Source organism: Callorhinus ursinus, unplaced genomic scaffold (genome assembly GCF_003265705.2).
Source record: "Callorhinus ursinus isolate GAN/ISIS: 27379988/994484 unplaced genomic scaffold, GSC_fseal_2.0 scaffold15, whole genome shotgun sequence".
Taxonomy (NCBI): Eukaryota; Metazoa; Chordata; class Mammalia; order Carnivora; family Otariidae; genus Callorhinus; species Callorhinus ursinus.
In genome coordinates, this window is record NW_027397077.1 from 24,908,357 (window position 1) to 24,929,300 (window position 20,944).

The following is a 20,944-nucleotide window of genomic DNA, read 5'->3' on the forward strand; positions in this document are numbered from 1 at the left end:
CCCCCTGAAAACTATCAGAGATGCCCCTTGACCCTTTCCTAAGGACGGAGAAAGGGCCATGAGCGCCAGCTGTGCCCTAGAACTTTTCACATACATGGGTTTTTTTTTTTAATTTATTTTTTTATTTGGTTGGAATGGACATAACATAAAATTAACCACTTTAAAGTTTACAATTCAGTGGCATTTAGTGCATTCACCATGTTGTACAACCACCTCCTCTATCTAGTTCCATGTATATGTTATCTGACTTAATCTTCACGACATTCTGAAAGATCCAATATTTGTTATCTGCGCAAGTGGCAGAAAGGTGGCCAGAACAGCTTTAGGAATTTGTCCGAGATTGGACCGTTGGTATGTAATGAAGCGGGGATGCAAACCCATGTCAACCATCCAAAGCCCATTCAAATACATGAGTAGAAGGAGGGACCCTGGGATTTCCTATTTTCATGGAAAATATTGAAACAGAACTTAGGACATTGCAGCGTTCATGTCATAACATTAGTTGAACGAAATCAATAGGTATAAGGCTGTACCTCTATCTTTTCGCACTTCCCACCTGCAATCAGTGACCTTCCTTTCTTAAGGACATGTTCTGCATAGATGTCCAGTCACAGGTTTCAATTTAAACACAAGGTAAATCAACTGATAGAAAAGAAAGGGAACCTTCCCAGACTGTAGATAAGCCCACAGAGAATAACATATGATAGGAGGTGTCTTCTGCCTCAGGACCAATAGGACACCAGTGGACTCAACCCTGGTCAGCCGAGGGAGGTGGGGCAAACACACCTGTAGATAGGGCAGGCATATAATTCATCACCCTAGTGGAACCGGGACATTTTCAAAAGGATACTCGGACGGGGTGCCAGAATATCAGGCCAAACCAGGGCTGTCCAAGACGAATGAGGACTCGTGGTCACTTAACTTGTAGGACCTCTTACCAGGAGGCTGAAAAGCTATCACTCCTCAGCTGTGTCCAAAAGCAGGAGTAGAGCAAACAATACATTGAGAAATAAATGAGAAATAAACTCAGAAAACAGTAAAACTCAGCAAGGAAAAACCAAGCCAAGTGAAATACCCATGAAGGTTTAAAGTTAGTTGATTGCAAAACAATAGTGGGGAGAGGAGTAAAGAGTAAGAAAGTGTGCAAGAAAATATGCACCTGGCCAAGCCAAATGAATCTTGAACCTCCAGCCCCCATAAAACCAGCAGAAATGTAAATGTTCAGTGAGGGCCTGTGGCAGACCAATTAAGTCTAAGCTAAAATGGCTGTAAAAGAAAATGCATCTTGAAGTTGGAACAGAAGCTAAATGGAAATCAGATGACTTAGGAGAAGAAAAGCCAGCAAATGACTCATAAAAATATCCCTTGAAAAAGGAAAGTTAACAGAAAAACAGAGAAACATCCAAATAAAATGAATTCTACCAGTTCAGGGTCTGGTCCAGCAGGAGGTGTCTGGTGGTCCTATCAAGTCACAGACACAGGAGAGAATTGCAAATTATGAGTCTAGTGGAGCTCACTCCACTGGATTGCAAAGGTGAAGCAGATGGCTGGTGTGTGTGTGTGTGTGCGTGCGTGTGTGTGTGTGTGTGTGTGTAGAGCTGAGCAAGATAAATGTGGAGCTGCCCAAGGCTTAGCACACAAGTTACCCAACTCCTAGCCTCCCTGACCCCCAATTCTCAGGAAGGGCGGGGAGGTTTACTGAGCACAGCAATAAGACTTTAACCATTTTGTGAAGACCTTCGCTTGCCAGGGTTTTGCAAGCAATTTTGCCCTTTATTATTGGGATGGGATTGTTTTCCCCATTTCATCCTGTGGGATGGAGAAGCCAAGATTCGGCAGTTTTAAAGGCCTGGGCTCAAAGCTCAATATTTTCATTGGTAGCTGAGTGACCCTTGGGCATATATTTTGCTCTCTTGGCTTTAGTTTTCCTGTCAGTACACAGAAAAAATATTACTTCCTTGGGTATTTGTGAAGATAGAGAGCAGCCTTGAGAATTCCCAGGGGATTTGTCTCGCACACAGTATGTGCTCACAGTGAATGTGTCTCCTTCCCCTTTCCCGTACTAGAGAAGAAATGATTAGAGGCACAGAAGATTCAAGTTCTTACTCGAAGTCAGACAATATTTAGGAGCCATGTCAGGACTAAGATTCAGTGCTTTTGTTTCCCCCCAGCACAGATGCTGTTCTCCCCCTTCCTGCAGCTCACCTGTGTGTTCACCCGCAGCAGGGGGTAAATGGTCTCCAGTGTGCGACAGGTCCCAATTCAAGAGCCAGAAAGGTTTTACTCTCTACCTCAGGACCTTCTACAACACCATGGAAGTGACTCCTCTTCCAACGAGACAAACCTGGAACTGCAGGGCGGGAGGGGCTTTAATATACCCCAAAAGTAAACCCCAACTAATGAGGGTCAGGAGTCAGTGGGAAAATGGTCCCAGTCTCCCTGTCCTGGTTCAGCCGAGGTTCCCTAGTATGATTGATCCCTTTGCCCATGGTAATAACCTGTGGCTATGGACTCTATACCCCTCATTAGCTTTTCTCCCTTTCTTATCTCACTCTCCCTCAGCTTCCTGGCCTCCCCGAGAAACCCCCTGTACCCAGCCCGCTTTGGGGAAACCCAGCTAAGACACTGTCTCTTTTCCCGGTCTCAGGTGAGGACCTTGCATGGCTTTGCCTTCTGCCTTCCTCTGTCAGAACTGCAAAAATGTCCCTTGGAGAAGAGCATCGTAATAAGGGCTCCTGTTAACTGAGCATGTACTAGGTGCCAGGCAATATGCACAGGGGAAAAAAAAGTTAGGATGACAGGTCTGATACAACAACAAAAAACACTTCTAATGGTACTAGCGTAACTTACATCAGTGTGGGGACAAATATTTCTACCTCCTACTTCCTCACATAGAGAGCAGAGACAAAGGTGAACCAGACCTGAGATGTCCAGAAGTAGCACGTCTAGTGACAGATGACTGCAAGAGAATGCTTAATAAAACTTTAAGAACAGGTGAGTGCACTCGACTGTTCTATTGTTCCAGGAGATAAACCCCTTCTGTCTTCCCCAACTTTTACTAGGAATGAGCCACATAACTGCCTGTATTAACAGGCTCTTGGTGGGGAGGATAATGAAATCCTACACATTTCCTTTGACATGGGGCAGAGAAAGGAAAGTTGCAGCAAAACACAAGTCCTGACTAAGAGGAAACAGGCAATGGGAGTAAGAAGCTACTAGGGGAAAAGTCATCCTCCACCAGAAGGCTACCCAAGCGATTCCTGGATTCGCAGCGTAGATATGAAGAAGGACTTGAGCTGAATTTTTTTTATAAAGGAAAGCGACTCAAAGAGCTGAATTTCGGGGCTTGGGGAGACACGAAAGAGTTGAATTATAAATTCACTCTCTCACTTAATTCTCAAACGGTGATACCCATTTGATGGATGAAGATGTTGAGGCTCAGTGGGATTAAAGTGAGGTTTTTAAGGTGTGGGGGTGTGATTTGAACTCAGCTCTGAGTTTGAAGGCTTGCATTATAGACATCCTGGACCTGGCTTATATTAGGTTGGAAAAGGACTCAGATCTCACTCAGATTTGCCCATCCCATTTTGGGTTGTGCTTTTAAAAACCTGGCTTTACGATGTTTTTCACATTGGCTAAAAGTATAAGATCGAAGTCCTGAAGATTCATCAAATTTCCTTTTCCCTCTTTTCACCCCCTAATCACCAGAAAGGAGACTAGTTCTTCCTGCCACAGGTGTTGCATCTTCAAAATCCTGTGTGGGTCACACACATGAACATGTGCACACGCGCTCGGGCATGCGTACACACACACACACACAGCAGTCTGCTTAGGACAGTGCAGACTGAAGTTGCATAGGTGCCACTGGGTCTATTGCCGATCGAGTATTGGACGTGTTTGCTTGGGTTCTCTGGACAGGAACCAGAGATCATGTTCCTGTTACAGAGTCTGAGTTGAGTTAAGAGAGCAACATTTGGTAGCATGGACTGTGGCCTTCCATGCATTTATGCAGTTCAGAAACAACAACAACAACATCAAACCCAGTATCTTCAAGCTTCCCAAGCATTTCATGTCATGTTACAGAAGAAAGCATTCATTCATTCAAGAAATACTGAGTTCCTTCTATGCATCAGGCACTGTTTTAGGCACTTGCAACCGAATTAGATCAGACCAAAACCAACCAAAAAAATGTCTGCCCTATGAAGTAAAGGGACAAGACAGAAAATAAGTGGTGAGTGTGAGAATGAGAATAAATAAGTTAAATAGTATATGAGGAGGTGATAGATGCAATGAAAGAAGGAGGCACGGGGGCAGTACAGAAGGAATTGGGGGCCGGTGAGCTGTGAGTTGCTCTATTAAATAGAGTGGCCTGCATTGGACTCACTGAGAAGATGATAGTTGCATAAAGACTTGAATGGTAATGATTCACGAACAGATGATTTAGGAAGCCCAGGATATCTGTCTGAGATTGGTTTGGCAATGAAATTCTGGCCTGGAAGCGTGGCCTGTCTCATGACTGTGTCTGTAAAATTCCACAGGGAGGCAGCAGATCCTAGTGATGACTGCAGCCTTGGGGAATTTGGCCAACGAACGCCCTGTGCTTCCCAATTGCGGACAGTCTCAAGATAGCTGTCTTTGGCCCGCATGCTTGTGGAGGCATTTCTCCCTTTCCTTATTCAAGATATTAATTGGTTGGCTTCCTGGCTCTTTGTAAGAAAAACAACTATGTAGCTTTCACCAATTAAGGCTTTGCTATGGGCCATGCACTAGATGCAGTGTTGCATTTGTAATCTCGGAGCTGAATCTTGTATCCTCCTCAGTTCTCAGGTGAGGATGCTGATGCTCAGAATCTCATTACAGGAGAAGGTGGAAACCAGGATTTGCCGTAAAGTTTCTGGAAAATCTTGGGACCCTGAGCCGATTGAAAGAAGGAGTCTCTTTAGATTGGTTTGTACAATCCACTTGTTTTAGGTGGGATACGATTTAGTGAATTGAATACTAGAAAATTGAAGATCATCAATATCAAGATGAGAGTAATAATCAGTGCTTATTGAGCAGAGCCAAACGTACACCATGTCCTTTAATCCATAACTCCTGGGCTCAACAGCTTCGGATGAGGGAAAGAAGTCACCGACTGTGTGCTCACTCCGTGCCAGGCATGGTGTGTATTGATATATCAGTTTCCCTCCCCAAAGACTTTATTCATAAGTGTCACACATGACCCACAAAAACATCACAACAACCCCAAGGTATATAATGCGAAACAGGAACAAGACAAAACCTCTTTTCCCATGTCAACCAATGTGAGAGTCTGTATATATTCTTCCACGATTAAAAAGTAATTATATCTGAAGCTATATGTAGTATTTGAACACTGTCAATTTTTATTAAACAGTGCAAAATAACATAAAACGAAAATTATGTATCTTCTACTCTTAACTACTTAGGAGGAATTTCCAGCCACATATCTGAGGGATTAGTTTCTGGCAGTTACCATAATAACTTTAGAACATATATTTATGCTATTAGTTCTTGGTGTAACAACTCCAGAGCAAAGCTATTGCCTCCTTGCTAGCTCGTTATTATCCAAAAAACTACTGATTTTTGTCAAGTACTTTTTTTACTCTTTTTAAGATTTTTAAAATTATTTATTTATTTATTTGACAGAGGGAGAGAGAACATGAGCAGGGGTAGTGGCAGAGGGAGAGGGAGAAGCAGACTCCCCACTGAGCAGGGATCCTGATGTGGAGCTCGATCCCAGGACCCCGAGATCCTGAGCCAAAGGCAGACGCTTAACCGACTGAGCCACCCAGACTCGCCTTGTCAAGTACTTTTTCAACTCTTTTCTACTGATTAATTTTGGAGATTTGAATAACATGTTTCTATTTTGAATATATAAAACTTAAAACATGACTGTTAACTTCTTTTTATTCAAAAAACCCCAGAAAATTGGTGCACCTATTTCATGTCTGGTGGTCTGAGCTTCCTCCTGGCTTTTACCACTCACTGGTCAAAAGTTTGCCCCATGGGAGTGAATTCCCCCCTCCCCCGCCATTAGTACTATCATCCATCCCTTTTTGGGGAAGCCAGAACATATACCATTTCCAGAGGTGGTGGCAAGAGCCAGAAATAAGGAGAGTAACGGATTGGCCTCAGTTCCTGCGATGTTAGGTGGGCTGAGGGCCCAGATGCCACTGTGTGCCCGTGACATTGGTGAGGCTCAGAGAATCTGAGGCTGTCCATTAGTTGTGTTAGTTGTATCCAATACTGTCTCATTGCCCCCTTTTCATGCATTAATTTCTTGGTTTATGTACACAGTATTTTCTTGAATATTACTAAGGTTATTTATTAAATTTATTTATTAAAATGTGTTCTATTCCCTGAATGATTCTCAAAATGTTTCCTGGAGATGTTATTGTCCTCCTTAATTTGTCCCTTTCATTGATTGGTCTTTGTCAGATAGCTGAGGTTTAGGCACTTATTTATTTTAATAATTGTAAAAGGTTTATGACAACCCCTGCCACACAAATACACCCCGAATGAGTGCTTACCATACACCAGCTACTATCATAAGCATGTTTTAGTATCAACTCCTTTAATTGCCATCTCACATTAGAAAATGGAGTTACTAAGGGGATCATACAAGACTCAACCCCCAGCCTCTGACGCTAGAGATTGAGCTCTTAGCCACCACATAACACCTGGTGTTCTATTTGGTTTGCATTCAGGTTTTATTTGATTAAAGCTTCTGAACCTTAAAGTAGCCCAGAAGTCAAGTAGTGCTATTGATCCTATATCCAATCTCCCATTCTTCCAAGGTAAGAAATCTGTTAGCTGGACGTAAGGCTGTCTCGAATACACACTATGCTTCCAAACTTCCCTTGCAGCTAAACATGGGGATGGGAAAAGTCCTAGCCAATAGGATGTGAGTAGGAGTGCTGAGTTCCTGGTCATGGAGCTCTCCTAAGGAGATCACAAGCCTCCTCACTGAGAGAAGGGTGGCTTTGGGCTGTGAACATGGCAATTTATTTAGGGTGGTGAGCTGGGAGGAATTGTCTGCTGGGTTTTCACAGAATGGAGCTGCCATATCAGAACTCAGCTTCATCCGTGGACTCTCACCTGAGCAAGGAATATACTTTCTCACATTTAAGCAACTGTTATCTGTGCACATGTTATTGCTCTTGTTCCTTGCAGCCTAATATAATCCTAAATAATACAATGCTAAAAGGCTTATAATGAAAAAAAAATAGCAGTCATGTGTCTCTTGCCCAGCTCCCCGGCCATGTATCTTCCCATATTTGCATCCACATTTTTAAATGATATATTTTTGCGGTGTTTTCTTGACTAATCAATTTTGACAATATTTATTGGCTGCCTTTTATGGTTGATGTGAACTTCACTCTCTTAAATCTTTCCTTCCTCTTCCCCCACCCTCCTAATATAGATCTATTACAATGTATTCAGTTAAATTGATATTCCCTAATGACAATGATATGATTAAGTGAACATTAATCGCTGATAAGGCCAATTGTCAATTTTGCTTACATTTCTTCTTCTGCTTTTCCCTTGGTATAATTTACTTTTTCTAAGTGAGAGTTTTCTCTGCAGTTGTGAGGTTTTCCTTTAATCCTTCTTATTGGACAGGCTTTTAATTTCCACTTTAGAGCTGAAGACTTTGAGGCCCTTTCACTGTAATGCTAGTAACATTTACTAGGTGTTGCATTATGTTAAGCACTGAGCTTGACGCTCAGTGAATGCTCTCTAGTGCCTACATGTGTCCGCATTTTACAGAGCACAAAGTGAAGGCAATTTTCAATAACTAGCCCATGATCACAGAGCTGATGGGGGTAGAGTCGGGACTCAGACCCAGGTCTCTCTGACCCCAGGGGTTGACCCTCCTAATTAGGGATGAGGAAGAGGAGGAGAGGGAAGTTGCCACAATACTTAAGTACAGTCTGAGAATGAGCAGACAGAATACGTGCTAGCCTCACAAGAGAGGAAGTACATACCAGATAAACATCAGCCCTGTCTTACCAAAGAGCTCTTGACTCAGCCCAACATGGAAACAACAGCATTTTGTTTTTGTTTTGCTTTTGTGTTTTACTGCTGGTCTGAAGAAGAATCTGGACATTTTGCTTTAAAGTAGTAGAAGGGCAACAGCGGGGGCCCACAGACCTTCAGTTTCCAAATAGAAAACTCAGATGAAGCCACTTTCCTAGGGTCCCACATCTAGCCAGCTAAGGGAAGATCTCACCCCCGGACCTCGGCTGCCCGGACCCAGACTCTTCACGCACCGCTCCCTCTTTCATGGGTATGCTCTTAAACTTGACTGCTTCGACTGTCTAGGAGGCTTGGGGAGGACATTTTCCGCATCGAAATCCACACCCACACAAGGCAAAGGTGACTCTGCTATATCTCTGTGCAGGGCCATCCCGAGAGGGGTCAGGGATGCTCTGATGTTGACACTTCCTTGAGAGATATTTGGATGATTTGAGGGAGAACACACTAGGACCTTTAAAATTGGAGCTATCCGAGAAAATCTGGGGACCTGTCGCCAGAATAGAGATATGGGAAGTCATGAGATTAATAATGAGATGTTAATGAAGTAATGGCTTACTCCTGCCTGTTGAGATGGCGCCTTCCTGGGTGTAAATAAATCATGAATTACAGGAATAACATTACCTGAGATTTACAGAATATCTCCTAGCTGTTTGAAAAAGCTGTCTCTCCCTCAGGATCAGTCAGAGGAAGATTTCTTTTTTTTAATTATCTTGAATTACTAAGATTACCATTTACTGGTGAATTATCATGTCCTACTGGACTCTCAAAAGTGCTTAATTATATGTGGCGAATAATTTGCTCCAGCTTTCAAAATAAACTGGGATATTGCCTAAGTCCCTGTTTTAAAACCCTTATGGGAATGTGCTACTAATATAAATGAAATCAATGTCTACACAATTCCCAGAGTAGCCATGTATCCTTACCCCAGTCTATAAACTTAGTATTATAATGTATACCTCTTGGGGCTGAGGTGAGGCTGAGGGATGATAATCAGCAACTCGCTACTCATCAGGCTGTTCCAAGAGCTTTATATATATATATTATATATATATATATATATATATAAAATATATATTATATATATACACACATATACATAGACATACATGTATATTAACTCGTTATCCTTGCAACTACCCTATGTGGTGGGTACTATTGTTATCTTTATAGATGGGGATACTGAGGCACAGGGAGGTTCAGTCACACAGCCAGTAAGGGATAGATCTGGGGTTTCAATTCAAGCTGTCTGACTGCAGAGCTCATGCTCTAGGAATCGAGAAGGAGGTTGGATCGGTACAGACAGTGTGTGATAAAATCCTGTAGGAAGCAAAAGCAGCCAGTTAGAGTAGGAGAGAAGAGTTAGGCCACGGGTAGGTGATGATGCTGGGGGCTCAGAGTCTTTAAAAAGTGGGAAGTGAGAAGGAACAGTGTTCTTAACACTAGGGAGGGACTAGAGATCTGTATGTCCCACCAGTACCTCAAGGACCTGTACGCACTGGCTTGCTGTGCCCTGCGGGTGTGTGTGTGTGCACGGCTGGCAAGACCTCAGAAAGGAATGGCTTTAAGGGGCACCCGGGAGGCTGCACCCCGACACTTGGCCCTGGTGCTCTGAGGCCACAGCAATGATTCTTCAGCTCTACAATATGGCAGCAAAGCAGAGAGCTCCAACTTCATTTAGTTTTTATCAGTGGGAAGCTCTGCAGTAACCAGTGGGGTACACATACTGAAGGTGCCTCATCAAATGTCTCATTCTGTACAAGACTCCAGGACCTTTGCACAACCCGAGGAAAGGAAATGAACTTCTTGCAGTCTCACCTTGATGGGGGTTAGTGGTTAAATTTACCTGATTTTTTGAAGGAAGACAGGTACCGTTTTGGTTGGGAGTCTGACCAGAACATGACTGGCAATCAGCTGATAATTTTTGAAGCTACATGGAGGTTTGTTATGCTGTTTCATCTACTTTGGCTTCAGTTTTAAATTCTCCCTATCAAAAGGTTAAAAAGGATAAATGTGTTATTTCTTGCACACCTGAGTTTGTGGTTGCACATTCTTACCTGCTATTCATACGTAAACCCAAACACAAAGGCCTCTGTAATCTGAGAATCTTGTATGTTTGATTTTGACAGAGACATCTACAACTGTGAGTTACGAGGGCACTACATTGTAGAGTTGATGTGACTTTTGTGGCATTTGAGGGAGACCAAGGACTAACGCTACTTTCCTTCACCACCCCACCACCCCACAATTCATCACCAATTGAAAGAGACACTCGCATAAGACAGAAGACCCAAGTACAGGTGTTTCGTCGGTAAAGTCAATTGAAGAAAATAGCCTGGTCCACAGCCACTTCTGGACCTGGTCAGGACTTGGCACCAGTGTAGACCTCAGCGCATGGCACCAGAGCAAGAATTCATATTCCTGGCATCCCTGTTTCACACTCTACCTTGAACACAAGAAGAAGGATGAACATCTGAACCTGATTCTGGAAGCAAGTCCTGGACTCAACTCTTATCTCCTATCTGGAAGTGGGAACAGTTCATACAATACCCATCTTGTCTGAAGTCCAGGCAGATCCAGACCAGAAGGAAAAAGGGGGTCAAGCAACATGCTGCTCCCTTCCTTCTCCCAACATTTATTGCTTTCTGTCTGCTGGCCAACTTTCCTAATGCTTATGTGACTTAATTCATTGAATCCTTGTAATGACCAAATAGGACAGATACAGTTATCCTTATCTCTATTCCTGCAGTGGAGGAAAGTAAGGCACAGTGGTGAACTTGAACTTTAAGCCCAGTCTGGCTTCAGGGCCCTCACACTTAACTATTCCCCATGACTGCTTCAGGAACAATACCTGTTTCTTGGGGAAGAGGGGAGAAGGGTAAGGGAAGAAGGGCTGGACACGTTATTTCAATAATGTCGCTAATAAACATAAGAGAGGGTGGTTAAAATTCCTGTTGTCATCACTGATTGATTGTGGGCCAAGAAAGATCTAGTTACTTCTCAGCCCCGTTCTTGGTTTCCTCATCTGTAAAGCGAAGAGTTTGGATTCTTACAAGGGCTACATTTGTGACACGCATGCAGCCGCTTTTGTCCCTCCTGCTACAGAACATCACTGATGCGCAATCACAGCCAAGATGTGTGTGGGGTCTGAAATGTGTATGGTTTTGGTGACTCCTTTAAGAAAAAGAATACAAGATCACAAATACAAACTTTTGGTGTGAACATGAATACGGTGGAATGAGAAAAGGGGAGTTTGGGACTCAAATTATAGTGTTTCTTTTGGGGTACAGTGGACTTCTCTGAATGTTCTTTCTGTCACAGCTTGTTTGGTCCTCCTGCAGATATACTAGGCTTTGTGGACCAATTCCCAGTTGGTCAGTTAACATCTATCTTGCACATACTTATTAGGCAAGGTGGCCCCCGCCAAGCCTCCACTTATTATGAATCAGAGTGCAAGACAAATTCTGTGGTTTAAGGAATTGCTTTTGTTGGGGAAAGGGGAAATTTACATAGGGCAAGATTAGCAAGAGTAGAGAAGGCATGAGCCCGCCTTGGTCTCATTATTATTACACAAAAGTCCACACCAGATCAGGGAATTCTGCTATATTTCTTCCAGTGGGAAATCACAGGCTTCTCGATACCAGGCTGTCTGGATTTGAGACTCAGCTATTGAGGAATTTTCTGGCAATGATAGCTGCCTAGCACCTGGAGACCCTGGAGCCTATGGGATGTTGCAATATTTCTCATGGGAGAAAGGGAGTTCATGGTCCCATGGGAAGCTGAGCTTGAGTATGGCCCTTTCTTGTAGAAGAAATCTGCACCACTGACCTGATCCCGACCAGACTGCTGTCCACTTCATCTGGAGTGAATACACAGACATTTTTGCTCATTGCACCACATGTCTAGATTCACATTTACTGTTGCTTTGAAATGCTTCACTATATTGTACTATTTATTGAACACCTACTATATTACTGAGTACCTGCTAATGCTGTGGAATAAGTTCTCTTTTATAGAGTGAGGAACAGAGGCCTAAAGAAATAGTGTAATCTACCATTGCCACAGCTGGCCCATGGCAGATACGGAAATCTGACTCTGATCTCACCGCCAGTGTCCTAAAACCTTTTTCCATTAGGCCTCCCAGCATGGCAGAGAGGGAAAACCAGGGTTTAGAAAAATCAAAATTTCAAACTAGGATTGTCCAGACAGGCTTCCACGTGCTCTGTAGGCAAGTCGCTTACAGCCTTAAAGGTAGCCCTGTCCATGGGGCAAGAACAAGTCCACCACTCCAGGATTGGGGAATAGGCTAAAGGACAATTCTCTAAATGGTAGCGCTAAAAATAAATAAATAAATAAATAAAAATAAATGGTAGCGCTATAATAACATTAATGAAGCAGAGTTTGTGTCTTCTTCACTTTGGGATCTTTGGTGTTTGCTGGTTTCTCGATGGATGTTAGAAGCGTGAATGAAATGAGAATTCCTTTTGGTTTGAGAAGTAGAATTTTGGCACAAGCTGGAAAGCAAAAGGCATAAGGAAACATAAAGGAAACTTAGTAATATCCTATTTCAGTTCACACATCTTTGATAATAAGCCATTGAGGAGAACACACACACACACATACACACACACAGACATTACACCATACATACCACACATTGCAAATAATTCTAGAAGCTAAGTGTGACTAGATTACCTGGCGAAGCTTTCAATGAGACTAATGGGCTTCCTTTCAAATTACCACTGACATCACGCAATCACACTAAATTTTTAAATTGATCTGTCTTGGGTATATTGTGGAGGTAAAACTGAAGTACTATATTTCTTCCTTTCTCACCTTTCTAGTGTAACTTTCAGGTACAAATATAGATTGAAGTGTTGCTGTTGTTAAAATGACACAGTTTTTCACATAAGCTAAGATTAGTTTCAGAAGAGAAATTCACAAGCCATGGTCCAGCCCAGGAACCCCTCATTGTTGACTTCTCAAAGCAGTAAGAAATCAACCTACTCACTTGACTTTACTGAGAACCTACTATGTGCCATGGATGAGTCAAATGGATGTTGTAAAAATGTTCTTGCCTTCTTGTATTTGCAACATGGTTGAAGAGGCAGGGCATGAATATAGACAATTTTCCTAAAGGTGTAGTTGCTGCATAAGAATTAGTATTCTTAACTAATATTAAAACTAAGAGAGGCTTACATAGTAAACCAATGCAGTTAACCACATACTAAGAGGTCTGGGGATTAACAGTCTTAGGGTTGATTGAGTAGTTTAGCCATTGCAGGGCTCTGCATAGCTGTCTTTGAGATAGTCCTGGTATTTCCCTCATGGGCACAAGAAGACTGCTGCACATGTAGGTAAGACATCCTCACATGGCCATGTCTGAAGGCAAGGGGGTATCTAGTGAGAGAGATCTCCTTGCGTACTTCTCTCTTTTTTCATATAAAAGTATTTTTGGAATGCTTCCGACAAGCATACTCATATTGCATTGGCCAGATCTGGGCCACAAGGACAAGCCTACCCACAAGGAAGTCTAGAAATAGAAGTATCTGGGGCTTTATAACATGAAACAACAAAAAATTAAGAGAGTTGGGAATTGGTTATTGAAAAGCCAACCCAAAGTCAGGAACAATGATTAACTGCCAACTAAGTGGCATAGACTTAGCTTTCTACTAGAATTTTCTTCAGTGATGGACATGCTCTATATCTGTGCTGTCCAATATGTGAGTCACTAGTAATTGTAGCACCTGACTGCTAGAAATGGGGCTAGTGTGACTGAGAAACTGAATTTCAGTTTTATTTAAATTTAAATAACCACATGAGGCTAGTAACTGCTATATTGGACAAAGTAGAATGATAAACAATATCTTCTTAGAGGTCAGAGGCAAAACAGCCTTATCACTTTGGGCCAGAATAATGTAGCCTTTGTGGAGGATGAGGAACTCTAAATGGAATCAGAAGACAGTTGGGGTTTGGAAGTTTTCTAAAAGAGTGGACTTGTCCTATGTCAGGGACACAGAAAATAATAAGGTCTTCTTAGGAGATGCTAAGCAGATCAGTTTGACAGAAGTATGTTTTTTTGTGTGGAGGAGCAGGCAAAAAGCTGAAAAGCAGGTTCAAGTAAGATGGCGGAAATTTTTGGACACCAGGTTTGACTGTGTGTAATAGGCAAGTTATGTTGTTGAGTGAAGATTAATACATAAAATGGTTTCATAAGTGGGAAGCTGTTAACCTTGTGAGAGTATGGAAGATTAACCTGGTGATGGTAAGAGGAATGGATAGAAGGTAGGAGATTCAGTTATGACAGTGTTGCCTAGATTTTTTATATTATGGCTCATATGAAAAATGATGGGGCAAATGGATAACGTAGCTCTTGGCCAGAAGTGACCAGCCCAGAGGGTCCTGCGCCCCGAGGCATTCACCTCCAAATCGTCAGATGACAACCACCATGTCCTTATACCTGTACTCTTTTTATGGCATGGTAGTGAGCACCAGCACGTAGCTGGCAACCTCTAAGTTAGCAGCCTGTCCTGAATTAAATAGGTAGTGATGTATATGAAAAAGGAAGAAAAGAACGTGAGATAATTTACAGAAGAAATTGAAACTAATTGGGAACCAATGAGATGTAGTTAGGATAGATTTTGCATTGACAGTGACTCCTAAATTTTGAGAATGATACCAGAAATAAAAATGGCTTGAGAAGTTGTTTGGAAGGCACATGGTGATTTCAGTTTAAGATACGGAGGCAAAAACTGGACCCTGATGGTGGGCATCTCACTGTGGCCCTAGTGATCCATGGTTCTGTAGTCATGCCCTCACATAGATCCTCTCATATTGACTCTCTGTTTGGCCATGTGATTTCTCTGTCCAATGAGACATTAACACGATGCAGGCAGAGGCTTGATGAGTGTTTGTGCCTTGAGGCTTGTCCTCTTGCAACCAGCCACCCTCACGTAAGGAAGCTAAGGCTAGACCACTGAATGATGAGAGGTCATGGGCAGAGAGATACAGGGCTATGTGAGTTCGTCTCGCATATTCCAGCCCTAGCTGAACTCCTAGCTGAGTGCAGTCATGGCAGTTGACTTCAGCAGAAGGAACCACTCAGCAGAGCTTGGGCATTTCAAAAATTGATGAGAAATAATAAATCATTGTTTTAAACCACTCTGCTTTGGGTGATTTGTTAGGCACTAATAGATAATGAAAACAATATTCAAATGAAAATGTTCAGTGGGCCCTTGGTAATATGGGCATAGAGCTCAGGCAAGAGATCTGAGCCTTAGGTGTAATTTTGGAATGTATTCATGCTTCTGTTGTAGCTCCTACCTTGTAATTAAATTGATTGCTTGTCTTCCTCACTAGACTGTGAGCTCTCTGAGGATAGGGACTGGGTCTTTTGTAAATTCTAGTACACTATGTCTGGTTCAAAGCAGATGGATACTCAAGAGATCTGTGCTGACTCATAAAATAAAAGAGTAGAGTGAAGGGACTAGACCCGGGAATCAGATAGGCCAGGCCTGAACTCCAACCCTCCCAGTTGCTGGCTATGTGACCTTTAGTAAGTCACCAGTCCTCACTGTGAAATGTGAGTCATGTCACCTGCCTCTGAAAGCCACCAAGAAGAGCCAACATGCAGTAGACACTCAACAAACTGTAGCTTTTGTTGTTGAGGATGAATGAAGTGGTGGTCGAAATGTGCGCACAAATGAAATCAATTGAGGAAGTGCAGAAAGAGAAGAGCTGTGAACCTGGGAAAGAACAAGGGGGCAGGTGAAGGAAAAAGTGATTCAGAGCTAGAAAGCAAGAGCTAGAGTATGAGAGGAAGACTCAGACCAATTGGAATATCAGGAAAAGAACCAAGATTGGGTATGTTTTACTGGCTGTAAAAGGGCAGAGATTTTTTTTTTTGCAAGATTTTATTTATTTATGTAGAAGAGTGTGGGTGAGCAGGGAGAGAGGTAGTGGGAGAGAGAGAGAGAATCTCAAGCAGACTCCTCGCAGAACACAATGCGGGGCTCGATCTCACAACCCTGAGATCATGACCTGAGCTGAAATCATGAGTCGGTTGCTTAACCAATTGAGCCATCCAGGTGCCCCTGGGGCAGAGATTTTTTTTTTTCTTTATTAACCTTGTTTCAAACTTTATTCCCAGGCTTCTTCAGCTTAATTAGTTGCAAAGAATGAATTGTGTATAAGTAAAAACTGAAAAGAGCTGCAGTGTCCAAGGGGCTTAGGCTTAAAAAATATTAGAGATCTAGATTTTATCAGATCCTTGAACAAAATTTTAAAAAGCGGTCATAATATAAAAATAGCAGCTCCCAGTAACTTCTTCAGGTTTTATCTTCTTCAGAAGTTGACTCAATTCAGGTTGCTTCATTCTTGGAAGCTTCATCAAAATTCTCCACAAGATCTGAACTTCATCATCATCATGCTCTCCGGTAGCAAGTGCTGCGCTTCCATCCACAGATTGTTTGGGCAGAGCTTCAGCCAGTCTTCTTAAACTAGTCAGACTGCACCAAGTTGGTTTAAGATACTGGGTAGCATTTCTGTCAGCCGCTTTGTCTCAGCATGGCCTGTAATGGTGAAAGTGTTCACTGCTAGTGATGCCTGAACTTCGGGCTTGTTAAAGTGGATCACTGGTCCTTGGTTTGTGAACATAGTCACTTCTTCAATACCAGAGATATTGTTTACCCCTAACTTCTTTAAGGAGAAATGAAGTTTTTTATCATCTGCTGTAGCCGTTCTATGAATCACCTTCTTTCGGCGAGCAGTTCCTTTCCCACCAACGCACACTTGTGCTTGCAGTTTGGCAAGTTTCTCCTGGTTCATGATAGTTTCTTTCATCTTGTTGGAGCGGAAATGGGACTGCGCGGGGGAATAGGGTTGGCCCTCAGGGGGTCTCGAGCGGACCAGCTGAGCTTAGGTGCACACACATGGGAACACAAGATGGCAGTTAGAGGGTGGGGCAGAGATTTTTAAGAAAGACCCTCATCAACATTGCTAGCATTAGTGGTGATAGTTTATGGGGTCTACCATTTGTGTGTTTATTAAATGCCGGACATTGATCCAGGACTGTCAGTAGGGAAACCTTTGGAGGAAAAGACTGGGCTGTCTTGCATGATCTAACTGTATCCTAACTGGGGTTTCTTCTGCTCTTTATAATGTCTGCCAAGTGCCCGGTGGTTAATAAGAAAGTTTAAACTTTATGTCGTTGGGCTTTCAGTGTCCAGTAGGATCATCAGAGGGAAGGAATTGGTGGAGAATAAAGAAATGGTATAAGAAAGGGGAGTATTATTCGAATTAGGTCTTTTGGGAGATTCAATCTAAGGAATAGAATTCTCTGAAGTCATTTCTCTCAACATAAAGACTGGAAAGACTTGAGTCTTTGAAACTTGTTAAAACACGCACTAAAACCAATAGCTACAAAAACAACCATCAGTTATGCAAATATCTCCCATTCCATTGCGCTAAAGTTGGAAAGAAATAAGGGCAGACTCTTTGGGTTTTTTGTTTTCATTTTTGTTTTTGTTTTTGTTTTCATTTTAGTATAGTTGACACACAATGTTACATTAGCTTCAGGTGTACAACATAGTGATTCCACAAGTTTCTACATTATGCTCTGCTCACCACAAGTGTAGCTACCATCTGTCTCCATACAACACTACCACAATATCACTGACTATATTCCTCATGCTGTGCCTTTTATTCCATGACTTCCTCATTCCATAACTGGAAGCCTGTGTCTCCCACTCCCTTCCCCCATTTTGCCCATCCCCCGCCTCTCCCCTCTGGCAAATGTCAGTTTGTTCTCTGTATTTATAGGTCTGATTCTGCTTTTTGTTTGTTTATTCATTTGTTTTTTTTGTGGGTTTTTGTTTTTTTGTTTTTTTTTTTTAGATTCCACTTATGAGTGAAATCATATGGTATTGTCTTTCTTAGTCTAACTTATTTCACTTAGCATAATACCGTCTAGATCCCTCCATGTTGTCTCAAATGGCACAATCTGTTATGGTTGTGTAATATTCCAATGAGTATATATACATAGATACGTGTATATATATAACATCTTCCGTATTCATTTGTCTGTCAATGGACACTTAGGGTGACTCCATATCTTAGCTATTATAAATAATGCTGCAATAATCATAGGGGTGCATATATCTTTTCAAATTTGTGTTTTTGTTTTTTTAAATAAATAACCTAATAGTGGAATTCTTGGATCATATGATATTTCTGCTTTTAATTTTTTGAGGAATCTCCATATTGTTTTCCACAGTGGCTGTGCCAATTTACATTCCCACCAACAAGTGTACGAAGGTTCCTTTTTCTCCACATTTTTGTCAAAACTTGTTATTTCTTGTTTTTTTTTTATTTTAACCATTCAAACTGGTGTAAGGTTGTTTTTGATTTGCATTTCCCCGCTGATGAGGGATTTTGAGCATCTTTTCATGTGTCTGATGGCCATCTATATGCTTTCTTTGGAAAAAATGTCTATTCAGGTCCTCTGCCCATTTTTTCATCAGATTGTTTGCCTTTTTGGGTGTTGAGTTGTATAAGTTCTTCATATATTTTGAATATTAATCAAAATAAGAGCTGACTCCTAATGAAATCAGATTTTGTGGCTTACCACAAAAATGTAAACTCTGGAGTTTACATTTTTGAGTTTTGCTGCCCACTGTCCATTCTCTCTTTATCAGGTAACAGCAAACTGATTTTGCTCTGGGAACCATCTTTTTCCAATCTTAGTTCATATCTTTAGATGGAGAGGATTTCTCCTCTCCTCCACCCTCTGCTCCAGAAGTAGATGTATGACAAAGATCTAGTTAATAGAGTATCACAACCATGCAACCACAGTGATTGGTTCAGAGATGGGTACTTATCCTAAGCCAAGCCAATGCAGTCCAGCTGGAGCTCATTCTGATGTTTTGCTTGAGCACCTGAAAGAGATATGCCCCTTTCCTACTGAACACAAGCTTGAGATGATGCAAACCTGGAGCTGCCAGCCATCATCACTGGAAGATCTGTTGTCTGAGAATATAGTTGACAAGGTGGAAAGCAGCATGGAGGAATGGAGAGAGCTCTCTTCCTAATGATGTTGCCTAAATTTCTGGATGCAGCTATGCCTGAGCTTTTTGGCTGTATAAGCTAACAAATATCCTTTATTGTTGAAGCCAGTATGAATTGTTTTGCATTACTTGCATTTGAAAGAATTCTGACTGACAAAACTCTAAAATATGTACATGTATTTGGGTATGGAGAAAAAGAGTAGCAGACATATGTCTTTCAACATAATCTTTGAACAGTTCTGTTGTACTGGACCCACTAACCACTCCGTTTTAAAGAGGAGAACTCTGTAGCTAAGAGAGATGAGTCCGTTTGCCCAAAGTCATAGAAGAGAAAAAAAATGTCATTTGAACTAGATGATAGGGAAACAGTGGACAAGTTACTACTGCAGAATGGCCAAACCCGGCCCACCACTTGTTTTTATATGTCACACGAGTTAGGAATGGTTTTTTACATTTTAAACAGTAGAAAAGAAATGCGAAGATGCATTTCATGACACATGAAAATTACATGAAGTTGCCAGTTGGGAAGATGGTTTGAAAGTTTCTTTCAACATTAGACATACTCTTATGATATGATCTAGCAATAGCACTCCTTGGTATTTGCCCAAAGGAGTTGAAACCATATGTCTGCACAAAAAAACCTGCACGCAGATGTTTATGGTAGCTTTATTCATAATTGCCAAAATTTGGAAGCACCTAAGATGTCCTTTAGTAGGTAGTTGGGTAAAGTGTAGTAGAGCCAGACGATAGACTATTATTCAGTGTTGAAAAGAAATGAGATTTCAAACCGTAACAAAATATAGTGGAACCTTAATAGTATATTGCCAAATGAAAGAATTCAGTCTGAGAAGGCTATATATTGTATGATTCCAACTCTATGACATTCCGGAAAAGGCAAAATTATCAAGACACTAAAAATATTAATGGTTGTCCTTTTGTTTATTGTTTTTGACCGTTTTTATAGTTTCTCTGTTCCTTTCTTTTTTATCTTGATCTCCTCCATCATGGTTTGATGACTTTCTCCAGTGGTATGCTTATATTCCTTTATCTTTATCTTTTGTGTATTTACTACAAGTTTTTGCTTTGTGGTTACCATGAGGCTTACCTATAACAACCTATTATCTATAACAGTCTATTTGAGGTTGCTAACAACTTACATTTGATCTCATTTTAAAGCTTAACATTTTGAAGCTTTTAATATTTAACACTATTTTTCACTTGATAATATTTGAGATCATAGCATATGACATCTGAATATACAGAACTATCTAAGAAGCTTGATCTTCTGCACAGTATTATTCCTTCAGAATATTCCTTCATACTATTATTCGTATTGACAGATGGTTAGGTTACTAATCTGTAACATGATCTGTATGTATGCATGTACATCACACACACACTTGGATGTAAATGTCTGCTCATGTATGCAAATGTATCTGAGGGATGGATTTTCTAGATCTTTATTTTCTTTTGATAGTGATGGAAAATTGAATTAAGCATTTTCTTTAGCATTTTTTTCCCCAGGTTTACTTGTTTGGATTTGAAGTGGCAGCAAGGCAGAGGGAAAAGAGTGCCTGAAATTTAAAAAATTAAAAAAATATATATATCTAATAAGAAGAGTTCAACTTTTTTAATATCAAGAAAAAATTACTACTATGGGCAGCTATTATGCTTGTGGTTTTATCTAATTGACCTTATTTAAACCTCTGTGAAGTAGATGTTCTTTTCCTTTTGTGTAGTGAAGAAACTGAGAGTCTGAGTAGTGAATAAGCCCCTCACATTCCCATGTATTATAAGTAGCAGGATTGGATTTGAAACTTTGT

General features: G+C 41.3%; 1 pseudogene; it reads right to left on the reverse strand.

Annotated features, from left to right (window-relative positions):
• Positions 1–16,418: 16,418 nt before the first annotated feature.
• On the reverse strand, positions 16,419–16,951 carry LOC141374236 (transcription factor BTF3 pseudogene; annotated as a pseudogene).
• Between the last annotated feature and the right edge of the window lie 3,993 nt (positions 16,952–20,944).